Consider the following 13,428-nt stretch of genomic DNA (forward strand, 5'->3'; position numbering starts at 1 on the left):
GGAACATTTCTAAGATCTTTTATTTCAGCTCATGAAACACTTTACATGTTTATATTTTTGTTCAGTATGTATATATTTTTTGTTGTCATTTCTCTGTAATACTACTAGCATACTATTACTATCCACCTAGCAATTTTATGATGTTGGCTTTAGCTAGCCCAGATAGGGTCCCAATCTCCTAACCTCATAAGTAGCTACCAATAAGTAATTTCAGGCTATCAATCAAGTTAGAGTAGCTAGCATGCCTACTGGTAGACTTACTGCTGGTCGACTCACTACTGTAAGTCGCTCTGGATAAGAGCATCTGCTAAATGATAATTTTTTATACTGAATAAGAGTCACATTCCTTTCAATATTTTACACATATTTTAGCAGTGATGCAGAGAAGCATGTTTAGTTTCTCCCAAAAAAATACCACTAGTCAGGACGATACAGACAGCTCAAGATGTATGCTTAGATATACAGAAAAAAAAAACATATTTCTGACATAGAATTCAGCATAATGATTATGGCTCTAGATTGCTGGGAAAATCTGGTTCCGGCATTTGAAAAATTTGAAATTTTCCAACTTACAGCAGGGGCACCTTCAAAATCCTTTGGATGAGAAGGTCAAAGCGGAGGAACCTCTGACCTTCTTATCCAATGGGTTTTGAGGAGACGAGGAGAGAGGATGCGAGGAATCAAAGAAATGCAATTAAGGGTCTCCTCTTGTATATACAGGCCTGCATAAGGATGCATACTAGGTCACATTGAGGTCAGAATACTTATTTTACAAGAGACCTCGCCAAGAAGGCAGCTCAATAAAAAACACATAGATCAAACAGATTTCAGTGCATGCACAGCACCCGAAACATATTAAACTCAAACTATGAATTGAGTTGACAGTCCACTTGTCTGTCAAGTGTCTACATCCCAGTTGGCCTTCGATTGGCCCCTCAACACAACCAAGGCCACTCTGTTGCTTAGCTACAGGAAGCTAATTAAGGTTGAGAAAAACGGAAATGTTTGTGTATCACAGGAATGCATTTCCTTCACTGTCTGCCTGGCTGCATGCCTCCGGTCAAACCCACTGGGTTGTGGGTCAATTACTCAGGATTATTCCAACATCATCAACAGGTCCAACAGAGCAGATAAGGGGTTCTGATTTAGGATCACAAGGTTTGAGTGCACGTGATGAATATGATCTTTGTTCAAGTAGTTATTTGTTTTCTTTAAAATACTTAGAGAGAGTTTCAATGAGCCTGCCTATAGAGCCAGATGAGAGGGGTTTGCACTTTTGGGAGGATTCAACTGGTCAATTGCAGGAGGCATGCTCAACCAAATGCAGATATAGTGTTTTAAAGATAACCAGAACGATTTGAACCCAGGTTTAGACATATTACGGTTCTTTTCAATCATGTTGGTGTAATTTTTACAAGTATGTGATACATTTTCACAACTCTAAGCACAAAAATCAAAACAAAATGGCATCAAACAAATTCACTAAGTCACTTGTTCACTGCACCATATCACTCTTTCAATTTGGATATATATTCAATAAAAGGCTGTGTTTACACTGGAAGCCCAATTCTAATCTTTTTTTCAATTATTGGCAAAAGATCTGATTGGTCAAAAGACCAATTAGTGAAAAATATATTTAAAAAACTGGGCTAGTAGTATCGACTTTTCAAAATGCAATATTTACTTTACTTTCGATATGTTAACAATACAATTAACTATCACTTAATCATACTGTTCAAAATGTATAACTACTAAAGCAAAATGTAGTGCCTAGTTAACATATCTAGTTCGATTACTTCTGAACACTGTAAATGTCTATATTTTTACCATGAATGTATCAATTTGGCATAATTTACTTTGGAAGGTAAAACCAAATCATATATGGATATGGCAGTAAATACTACCTCCATACAGTATATGCCAGCAGCATACCACCTGTAAGGTACACGCAGGGAGTCAGGAAGCAGAAGGTAATAATAAACATGATGAAAATCCCAAACAGGAGAAGCGTACTGAACAAAGCCAAAACCAATACTGCCTGATGACTGGATGGTGATGAAGTCCAGGTGTGCTTAATGATGGTGAGCAGGTGTGCGCAATGATGATTGCCAGAACCTGTGGTTAGTAGACTGGCAACGTCAGGCGCCAGAGGGAGGGAGCAGGAGTAGGCTTGACACCACCCTGCATCCCACTGCTGACTTCCCTCTGAAGCTCAACAGGGTTGGTCCTGCTTGGCTCCTGGATGAGAGACCAGATGGTGTTGGAATTATAGTGTGGTGTACAATGCACTGCTGAAATGAATTTCAAGCAGAGAGACAGGCTATACTGCATCAGTTGACATGTAGAAAAGGTGATATTGTACAATGTTGCACAGGGCAGAAATGGCATACAACACTGTGTTGTTTTTACAGTAGCCAACTGTTTTACAATACTCCTATTTCTGATGATTTGTCCTACATTCAGTATGTATTGTTGGGTTCTGAGAATATGAAATATACTTATTCAGGTCACTGAGGGAGAGATGGTAATGTATAACGTTTACATTATGTCAGAATATGTTATTGATAGCCATCAGGGATCCTATGGGAGGGATCCTCTCGGAGGAGAAGAGACACAGTCTGGTACCAGGCTCCATGACAGCCATGAGTTGGGGAGGAGTGAGCACTTTGGGGTAGAAGTTAGGTCAGATGAAGTGAGGAAGAACAGATATCACTAAGGTTTTGTCTAGCAACAGAGATGCATTGGCTGTTCAGATGTGTAGGAGGAGACTCAGGAGAAATGTCGTTGTCTAATGCAGCTGTATTGATCCTTTGGGAAGAATTAAACTTGGTTAAGCTTTCATAGTGTCCTCTGAGTTTTTTACTCTGAGAATTAGAACAGTATTGTATAAGGATAATAAAACTGTTAGAATTACATATTTCTCAAAATGCTCAGAACCTGCCATTGGATACAAATTATTGAAAAGAATTGCTATAAAATGTATTGTAAAAATGTATAACAAAAAAGGCAACACTGATCAGGAGGCTAAGGGATTATTGTATTATAGCAACCTTAGCCCAACACCTAGTGACCTTGTCAAGAGGTTCGGCTCTCTTGACGTAATGGCTGAGGTGTTGGGTTGACAGTCGTTAGGCCCGGGTTCTCCCTCCCCCCCCGCCCCAAATTCGATATACAATATTTAAAGGGATGAGGGAACAAGGGATGTTGTGGCTGGCTCTGTTCTAATATCCACACTAGCATATCACTAAGTATGAAGCAATGTATGTATAGGTCTGCATAGGCATGCATACTGAGTCCCATTGAGGTCAGAAGACCTCTTTTATGAGGGAGAGCTGGCTAAGAGGGCATCTCAATAAAAACACATACTGTAGATCAAACATACTACAGTGTATACACAGCACCCCACCCTTACGAGATATTTTTTTTGCTGATTCACGTCAAAATCCCATTTGCAGTTTTACATGACAGAAGCTTTCAAATGTGAAAATCTAACATTCACATGTGGAATTCCTAGTTCACGTGTGAAAAACAAACATATGTGTTTTTGTTGTTGTTGAAGTTTCCCATTCACATTTGAAAATCTAACTTCCACATGTGAAATTGCAAGTTTACATGTGGGGGTGAAATAGTGTTGAATTGAATTTGAATTGAAGTAGTAAACAGGATACTGAATTGCTATTCAAATTTGAATTAAATGAAATATAATTAAATTCAGTGAAATTCAATGAATTTCAAATGCCTCTTCTATTCTATATTAGGTGTAGTCTATACAGATATGCATTTTGTACATAAAACATATGTCGTTATATACGTTATATAAAATATTGTTGAAACAATTGATTTGCAGGACAAACTTAAAATTAATGTTCAAGGAAAACAAAACCTGTATGCAAATATTCTAAGGTATTATATTTCATTAATCACTTAAATTTTGTTCAATATGGGGGGGAAATACTACATTTCCCAGAATGCATTAGTTTAACCCTCAAGTTGACCTTGATGCCTTCAAAAAGAAGTCAAACTAATTAAATGGTTAAAAAATGTATATGAATATTGTTTCTGGAAGTGTGACCTGTCAGATTCAATAAATGTTCTATGAGTGAAATTTATTTAAATTGCCCTAAATAAAATTATACTTCCTGTCATTCAAACTCAAATTCTTATTATAGAATTCCAAAATTCTGAATTGAGCCCAACCCTGGTAGCAATCTTTCCACATTCTGCAAATTCTGTAATGCCCTTCTGTAAAAAGGGAGAATGTTCTGAGGGCAAGAGAGTGGGGCGAGTGTGCAACTCAATGTTAGGAAGGTGTTCCTAATGTTTGCATACTTAGCGTTACGACTAGGAGGAGGCATTTGGAATGTTACTGCTGCGGGCGCACGCCTCTCGTCATATGTTGTTCGGTGACCATTGGAAGAAGCGCAATGAAAAGAACAGAGAAGATAGCGCTCTGTGTCTCCTTCATTTTTATCCTGTTTTCTGGTTTGTACACATGGTTATATTTTCAAAATCTAGAGATACCATGTTTAAATAAACGGTGATGAGTTTTCTGGTCATATGATGTATTATTAAATTGTTTTGACTGAGTGAAGAAATAGTGATATTTTCCCCTTTACATGTGTAGCCAAGCTAAGTAGCTTGCTAGCTAGCTCACTTTTGTATGCAAGTCAATGAAAACTATATGGCGTCTCGGATGATTTTTTTATTTCCGTTAAAAATATTTTGGCTCATCAATGGTTTTATTTTTTACCAACAAGGGCTCATAGTGAGTGTATTTATTTGCATTTACACTCTTCTTATATATTTATTTTCGAAGGATAATTTGATGGAATTTTTATCTAATGTTGCATGCTAATTGCTAACCACTAGCTAGCCTGCCATGTTGTCGTAGCTTGCTTTTTAACCTTCTGATATTGTTAGCTATCCACTTGGTTTTAATGCACAGGCCTATTTTAATGTATTTTAAAATGTATGAATGTGTTTTCTATTGGAATGAATGTAAACAAATACTTTCTACAAGAAGATTAACTTGAATTGAACAGTCAGTGATTTTTTTTTTATGTGAAAGATACATGTGAAAACCACACGTATTTTAAAAAATTTTTAAAATCTGGAGATATTTTTTGTAAAGTTTCACATGTGATTGTTTCATGTGATGTTTTGTGTAAGGGCAAACACGTTAAACTCAAACTATGTGTTGAGTTGACAGTCCACCTGTCTGTCAAGTGTCAACATCCCAGTTGGCCTTCTATTGGCCCCTCAACACAACACAACCAAGGTGACTGCTGCTTAGCTACTGGAGGCTAATTAAGGTTGAGAGTTTCAACACTGTATATAGACATATGACATTTCAAATGTCTTTATTCTTTTGGAACTTCTCAGAGTGTAATGTTTACTGTTAATTTTGATTGTTTATTTCACTTTTGTTTATTATCTACTTCACTTGCTTTGGCAATGTTAACATATGTTTCCCAAGCCAATAAAGCCCTTGAATTGAATTGAAACTGAAATGTTTGTGTATCACAGGAATGCATTTCCTTCACTGTCTGCCTGGCTCCATGCCTCTGGTCAAACCCGGTGGGATGTGGGTAAATTATTCAGCCTTACTCCCAACATCATCAATAAGTCACATGGTCCCGTGTGGCTCAGTTGGTAGAGCATGGTGTTTGCAACGCCAGGGTTGTGGGTTCGATTCCCACGGGGGACCAGTACGAAGAAAAAAAATGTACGAAATGTATGCATTCACTACTGTAAGTCACTCTGGATAAGAGCGCCTGCTAAATGACTAAAATGTAAATGTAAGTCCAACAGAGCAGGAGGTTACTGATTTTTATGAATACAAGGTCTGAGTGCACGTGATGAGTATGATCTGGGTTCAAGTAGTTATTTGTTTTCTTTAAAATACTTTGGGAGAGTTTCATTGAGCCTGCCTATAAAGCCAGATGGGTGGGGTTTGCACTTTTGGGATGATTGCATTGGTTCCATTGCACCAGGCAAACTCAATCAAGCACAGATAGTTCTTGTTTTCTTTCAAACACTATCTGAACCCAGGTTTAGACATAGTAATAGTTGATGCCAGAAGATTTGCTCATGATGTACTGAATCAATGGGGTTTTGCTGTTGAATTGCCTGATAATGAAACCCAAAATAACATTTGATGGTGTGTGAATACTGAACACAAACTCACCCAAGAGTAATCCTTAGAAGAGTAGTGCAACTATGCCAGGTGAGGAATGTGTGCGTGTGTGCATGTGCGTGCATACGAGTGTGCATGTGAAGTTTCTGTAATCTGGTTTTGAAAGAGCAGAATCTTTTTTTATTGTGGATTTCAGTCACACTTCACATTAGTGTCCCAAAAACCTGTGGGCCTATGCAATTACTGCAACTAACTGGTGCAGTTAACTTAATTGCATAACGGATTCCTCTGAAAACAGATAACGCATTTGTACTTTAGAATTACATAAGATGTACACCAGTCCAGACACAGTATAGGCGCTTCTCCACTAAATGAGTGTTATCTGTTCCTATAGACAAGAAAGCATATTACAGTAACCATGCTTTGACTTTGAGGTACATTTACAATGAAAGTAATACTGTTCCCTGTTCATACCTGAATCTCCTGCTTTTCTCTGTGAGGAGTTGTACGACTTACTGTGACATTTAAGGAGCATACATCAGCAGCCTGAGAACAATAAAATATAAAAATTCAAAGTACCACCAGCATACATATTCAAATGGCTTTCTCACTAACAGAAGAGGTACTAATCCAGAATTCCTTCAATGTGTGCGCAATTACAATGATAATTTAATATGGTAAATTTCTGAAAATTGTATATAACATAAACATAGTGTTGACAAGTAGGCTATGGTGTAATAGAATGTTTTGCCTTGTGTGGTAGGTTTTGTTGGTTTATACACTCTTATGTAGGTGTCATAACCAGCCATAAAACAATGCAATATATGTCAAGCCAAAATATACAGTTGGAGTCGGAAGTTTACATACACCTTAGCCAAATACATTTAAACTCAGTTTTTCACAATTCTTGACATTTAATCCTTGTAAAATGTCCTGTCTTAGGTCAGTTAGGATCACCACTTTATTTTAAGAATGTCAAATGTCAGAATAATAGTAAAGAGAATTATTTCTTTCAGCTTGTATTTATTTCATCACATTCCCAATGGGTCAGAAGTTAACATATGCTCAATTAGTATTTGGTAGCATTGCCTTAAAATTGTTTAACTTGGGTCAAACGTTTCGGGTAGCTTTCCACAAGCTTCCCACAATAATTTGGGTGAATTTTGGCCCATTCCTCCTGACAGAGCTGGTGTACCTGACTCAGGTTTGTAGGCCTCCATGCTCGCACACGCTTTTTCAGTTCTGCCCACAAGTTTTCTATGGGATTGAGGTCAGGGCTTTGTGTTGGCCACTCCAATACCTTGACTTTGTTGTCCTTAAGCCATTTTGCCACAACTTTGGAAGTATGCTTGTGGTCATTTTCCATTTGGAAGACCCATTTGCGACCAAGCTTTAACTTCCTGACTGATGTCTTGAGATGTTGCTTCAATACATCCACATAATTTTCCTGCTTCATGATGCCATCTATTTTGTGAAGTGCACCAGTCCCTCCTGCAGCAAAGCACCCCCACAACATGATGCTGCCACCCCCGCCGTGCTTCAAGGCTGGGATGGTGTTCTTCGGATTGCAAGCCTCCCCCTTTTTCCTCCAAACATAACAATGGTCATTATGGCAAAACAGTTCTATTTTTGTTTCATCAGACCAGAGGACATTTCTCCAAAAAGTACGGTCTTTGTCCCCATGTGCAGTTGCAAACCATAGTCTGGATTTTTTTTATGGCAGTTTTGGAGCAGTGGCTTCTTCCTTGCTGAAGAAGTTATGTCGGTTATGTCGATATAGGACTCGTTTTACAAGTAGATAATTTTGTACCTGTTTCCTCCAGCATCTTCACAAGGTCCTTTGCTGTTGTTCTGGGATTCATTTGCACTTTTCGCACCAAAGTACGTTCATCTCTAGGAGACAGAACGCGTCTCCTTCCTGAGCGGTATGACGGCTGTGTGGTCCAATGGTGTTTATACTTGCGTACTATTGTTTGTACAGATGAACGTGATACCTTCAGGCATTTAGAAATTGCTCCCAAGGATGAACCAGACTTGTGGAGGTCTACAATTTTTTGTCTGAGGTCTTGGCTGATTTCTGTTGATTTTCCCATGATGTCAAGCAAAGAGGCACTGAGTTTGAAGGTAGGCCTTGAAATACATCCACAGGTACACCTCCAAATTGACTCAAATAATGTCAATTAGCCTATCAGAAGCTTCTAAAGCCATGACATCATTTTCTGGAATTTTCCAAGCTGTTTAAAGGCACAGTCAACTTAGTGTATGTAAACTTCTGACCCACTGGAATTGTGATACAGTGAATTATAAGTTAAATAATCTGTCTGTAAACAATTGTTGGAAAAATTACTTGTGTCATGCACAAAGTAGATGTCCTAACCGACTTGCCAAAACTATAGTTTGCTAACAAGAAGTTATTGAAGTGGTTAAAAAACAAGTTTTAATGACTCCAACCTGAGTGTATGTAAACTTCCGACTTCAACTGTATGTGTCTTTACAGTGTGATGTCCAAAATATGACATGTTATGACAAGTTATGTCAGCAGTTATGACATATTATGACATGGTTATGACTGTGTCTTAACATGTTATGACACTGGGTGTCAAGTAAAGTGTCACCGAAAAGACAATTGGAAATTAGAAGAAAGTTGGTGAGCTAAGAATAATAATAGGAAAAAGCATAAGATGAGTTACAACAACACATTTGGGGCTCCATTATCTAGGCAGTGGTAGGGGCTGTCTAATCAAAACATAAACCGGTTGTGCATGCACTACAGGCATATAGTGGTGAGATGTTTTACTCCGCCCAAAATCTGTCCACCAAAATAAGCCCACGAAGTGAGGTCAATGAGATAGTGTCGAATTTGGTCAACAAAAAATGTAATTGCTAATTTGCTACGTGAGGCTCATTTGATCGCATAGAAGTTTCGTAATGGTTAGATTGTTAGAAATGCACTGATATAAGTGGACTCACGTGGCATTTCGGCAACTTTGAAAAAATTGACATTATATCGGGGTTGTGCCTGTTGTCATAGAGATAGATAGAGGACTCATCATGCATATAACTTATCTATCTTTATGACAACAGGCACACCCATTTTTTTTGCATGGACATTGCCATTGAGGGCTTTCACCATTTTAAAGTAGTCAACTGGGTGGGGATTCTTATGAGTTGGGAGCAATGGGCCAATGAAGAAGAAGAACATTGAATACTTTAAAATGAGATTGCCTCAATGGCGCTGCCCATCATGTCACAGCATTTTCATCTCTTATCAAAATGAAAAGAAACCAATACATACATGTAATGAATAAAATGTAATATTTTTTATATTTTGGCAACCTCACTGCAGTTCACCCACGACCCCAGCTTTGAATACCACTGCCTTGGAGTGAAGCAATGTATTGGACCCTGCATTCTATGTGATAGGTCTATGTAGGTATGGACATTATATTGTAGCCTGGAGGGCATCGGGTTTGGTAGGGAGTGAACATATCATATTGCCTACGTATCCCTATCTCTGTATTTCTGAAGTCGAGCATATTACGTTTTCCGTTACTTCCATCTCTTCTTCCCGCCTTCTCTCTCACCACCAATCAATCAGTCAATCAAATGTATTTATAAAGCCCTTTTTACATCAGCAGTTGTCACAAAGTGCTTACATAGAGACCGAGCCTAAAACCCCAGAGAGCAAGCAATGCAAATGTTGAAGCTCGGTGGTTAGGAAAAACTCCCTAGAAAGGCTGGAACCTAGGAAGAAACCTAGAGAGGAACCAGACTCTGAGGGGTGGCCAGTCCTCTTCTGACTGTGCTGGTTGGAGATTTTAAGAGTACATGGTCATTAAGTACATGGTCATTAAATAAAGGTTAAATAAAAAATAAAAAGCTAGATTGCTCTTCAAGATGTTCAAACATTAATAGATGACCAGCAGGGTTAAATATTAATCACAGTAGTTGTAGAGGGTGCAACAGGTCAGAACCAATACATTGATGAACAGAATCTACCCACTTCACCTAAATCAGACTTAATGAATTCATTGAAAATGCATCAGCTGTTTTCTAATGCAATTACTGAGTAGCCTATCCTAATTACAATCTCACATTTAGCATACCAGGAGTGATGCTCACATAAATTGAATGATTACACAAGAGGGATCAATGTTTCACTGGCTCAAATGTCTTTTCGACCAGTTCGATGGTAATGATTTGAACAATAAGCTACACGATTTGTAAGAGGAAAACCAATCATCAAGCACTTTAGTAAAGCAGCGCACCTGTGCTGGCTGGGACTCGTTGGGTGGAAGGTTTAACGCCGTGACGACCTGTGAGCAAAGGCTTTTGCCGAGCAGCGCACGGCGGGAACTTCCCCTCCTTTCAGAAACGCTCTGGTAAATGCAAGTGACAGGGGCATTGGCAGAGATTTCATGGCTGTCACTCTGGTTCTGATGAGGCGAAGAGTTTTCTCCCTCCCTGTCTCGTTCGTTACGCACTGACTGCCCAAAATGGATATTGCCAAAGTGGAGGGGAGTTAGGAGAATAATTGCTTAAATCCCCCTGATCTAATATCCACTTACTTTGCTGCAGTGGCGCAGTCGGGTTTAAACCCATGCCTTCGGGGTCAATGTGTAGTCCATAAAGGACCAAGTCCCTTGGAAGAAGCCATGCTGTACTTGCGTATAGCAGGGACAATACAATAATCTGATAAGAATCTGTTATTGTTTCTGCAGTCTGAACAGCCAAAAAGCACATGGAATCAGATATTTCAAGTCACATTTCAAACCACCTTCGTAGGTGGTTTGAAATCAGATACAAATCTGATTCCTGGCCTTGTGACTTGTGTCTGAACAGTCAAATCTGATTTATTTCCCCTCAAGTGGTTTTGCATATCTTGTTGCTTCCTAGTTACTCTGTTGACAGTTTTGACAAGAACATGTGGTAGCTAAACTAGCTTATTAATTGTTTACAAACAAATAAGTGAATGTGCTAGAAAGAGAAACAGCTACCTAGATAGCTAGTTGACTGCTGTGGCTAGCCAAAAGAGAATCTTTTTGAAAGTTGGATCATCTTATCCTTTGAGGCTTTAAAGGTGTTTTTACACTATAATTTTGAACATACGAAGCTACTGGGAAAAGTCCATGGCAGACATTGTTGTCACCTTAGCTTGCTACATAACTTCTGCGTGATAGGAAGCATGAGCACCACCACCAATCAGCCTACACCACTGCGCAAACACCCGTTGTTACTATGACAACTAGCGTAGCCATGTCGGCAATGAGTACTGCCTTGGTCACTTGTAACTTTCTGTTTGGACAGTCAGTATTCCAAAACGTTTTTGAAAAGCAAAACTTATTTGAGCATTAAGGCCTGCAGTGTGAACAAGGCTTAACTGGTCTTGAGATACCATCAAAACTACAAGTCTTGCACCCCAATACAAAAGTCAGATTTTCAGTCCACTTCCCAAATGCTACAGTCATGTTATATTCATTCAACACATTTAAGACTCCTAGGGCCATATTGTGCAGCAGTGTGTGTTAACTCTGGTTTTCTCACAGATATTTCAATAGTGTGGTACTGCTCTAGACCCATCACCCAATTATATCCATACTGTAGGAGAACACAATTAGGTCTCCTTTGGGAAATCACCTCGTGCATACCATTTATCCTATCCACACTCTAGAGAAACCATGATTCTCTCACCATGGGTTGAATAGATTTGTGTCTACAGGGGCATTTCTCAATTTGACCTTTATTTAACAAGCCAAGTCAGTGAAGAACAAATTATTATTTACAATGACAGCCTAGGAACAGTGGGTTTAACTGCCTTGTTCAGGGAAAGAACGACAGATTTTTGCCTTGTCAGCACAGGGATTCAATCTAGCAACCTTTCAGTTACTGGCCCAACGCTCTAACCACTAGGCAACCTGCCGTCCCTATTACCAACACAAAGGCTACTGTTACTTTCCACAAGGAGTGTGCGAACGAAACAATGTTAGCTAACTAACCAACACACAAAAGTATTTAAATGTTTTGGGTCCTTTGCACCAATGCAGAATTATAGGGCTGACAAAAAAGTAGTTTTTAACGTGATGAGAATAAGGGCCGAAGAATAGGCTAGAACAGAGCCAACTAATTACCTCTTTCGATATTGTGCGTACTTTATGTGGGCGTGTATACTGTATAGCCCAGTTGTAAGCCTACATACAGTATCTATGAGAGCCTTGGTTCTATATTAAAGAGGTAGTCAAGCATAAGGTTGGGTTCCTCAGAAAGCGGACTGAAATAGGGAGGGACTACCTGGACTAAGAAATCGTTTTTTGTTCTTAAAAAGTTTTGCTATGGTGTGCATTACTGAACACCACCCTTTGGGCTCCCGAGTGGCACAGCGGTGTAAGGCACTGCATCTCAGTACTTGAGGCATCACTACAGACCTCCTGGTTCGATTCCAGGCTGTATCATAACCGGCTATGATTGGGAGTCTCGTAGGGCAGCATACAATTGGCCCAGCGTAATCTGGGTTTGGCTTGTGTAGGCTCTCATTGTAAATAAAAACTTGTTCTTAACTGACATGCCTGGTTAAATAAAAAATTCGGTGGAGGCATATGGGTCTTCCAGGAACCACATACACTCAATCTAAAGGTGGCCTCTAGATGAACTCTTTTTCAAGGGATAATATGAATGTTGAGCTTGAGCTTGAAAGGGAAAAAGACAAATAAGGAGGTCTGCATAACGCATACGTAAACTGACTATTTACAGAGATAGGAGCAGGTCAGGTCTTCCTAATGCAGCGTTGAGCTTGAAAAGAATTAGGATGATGACACTGGCATCCAATCCATGCAGATAGATACGGTTGAAACGTTCTTTCAATGTGTTTTATTGTTAACTTGTTAACTTTCTTGTTATAATTTGGACACAAAAGAAAAGACAGGTGAAGAATTAGCCTAGTCCGAGATAACAACTCTCTTCGAAATACAATGAATTCACATAACAAGCTACTGCAATCCACATGGATATGGCACCTCGGAGAACTATGTGAACCACACTTGGCCCCAAATGAAACGTGCTACTGATCTTAAGACTCCCTTCTAGACTGCTTTTCATTTCGTGCTTCTGTGGTTATTACTGCGTCTCAAACGACCCCAAAACGATACATTTCTGGAATGAAATGAGTGTCCCTGTGTGTATGCTCCTTTTCCTGTCTGTTGCACTACCGTACCTTTAGCCTAGGCTAGCCTACTTCTCTTTATGTCCTGCTGTGCTTAGTTATTAGGCCTACTGTGGCTCAGTTAGGAAGCTAAAAT

General features: G+C 39.2%; 1 non-coding gene across 1 annotated transcript; it reads left to right on the forward strand.

Moving 5' to 3' along the window:
• The first annotated feature begins 5,632 nt into the window (after positions 1–5,632).
• On the forward strand, positions 5,633–5,708 carry trnaa-ugc (transfer RNA alanine (anticodon UGC)). The gene has a single exon. It is a non-coding gene; the product is annotated as a tRNA-Ala (tRNA).
• The last annotated feature ends 7,720 nt before the right edge of the window (positions 5,709–13,428 follow it).

This window comes from Salmo salar, chromosome 04, assembly GCF_965601325.2.
Source record: "Salmo salar chromosome 04, fSalSal1, whole genome shotgun sequence".
NCBI lineage: Eukaryota > Metazoa > Chordata > Actinopteri > Salmoniformes > Salmonidae > Salmo > Salmo salar.